Below are 406 nucleotides of genomic sequence, written 5' to 3'. Positions count from 1 at the left end.
TAGGAATATGAACATAGTTCCAGTAAAATGTAAAATACAGAAATATTTGTGATTTATTTTCTTTAACACAGTCATATGCTTTTAAAAATTAAAATATCTAATAAATGATTAGTGTATTCAATTTGCAGTTTTATTATTGATAAACAATAAACAACTTCACACCTTAAAGGTACAAAATTCATCTGCTTTATTAGCTTTTTGCTGAATTAAAAAAAAATCAGCCTTTGCTTCTTCAAGCAAATGTTCTTTTAACTAATTTTTATTTTTTCTATGTAAATTGGAATTACTAAGAAGTAATCAATTTGTCAGGAAGAACAGATAATAAATTTATTTCACATTTGATCTAATAAAATTACCTTTTCTAAAATTAAAAAAAATTCATATTTTCTGTAAGATGATAATTTTT

Source organism: Centruroides vittatus, unplaced genomic scaffold (genome assembly GCF_030686945.1).
Source record: "Centruroides vittatus isolate TY-2023 unplaced genomic scaffold, ASM3068694v2 contig_370, whole genome shotgun sequence".
Taxonomy (NCBI): domain Eukaryota; kingdom Metazoa; phylum Arthropoda; class Arachnida; order Scorpiones; family Buthidae; genus Centruroides; species Centruroides vittatus.
The sequence above is the reverse complement of the archived record's forward strand: the minus strand, read 5'-3'. Positions refer to the sequence as shown.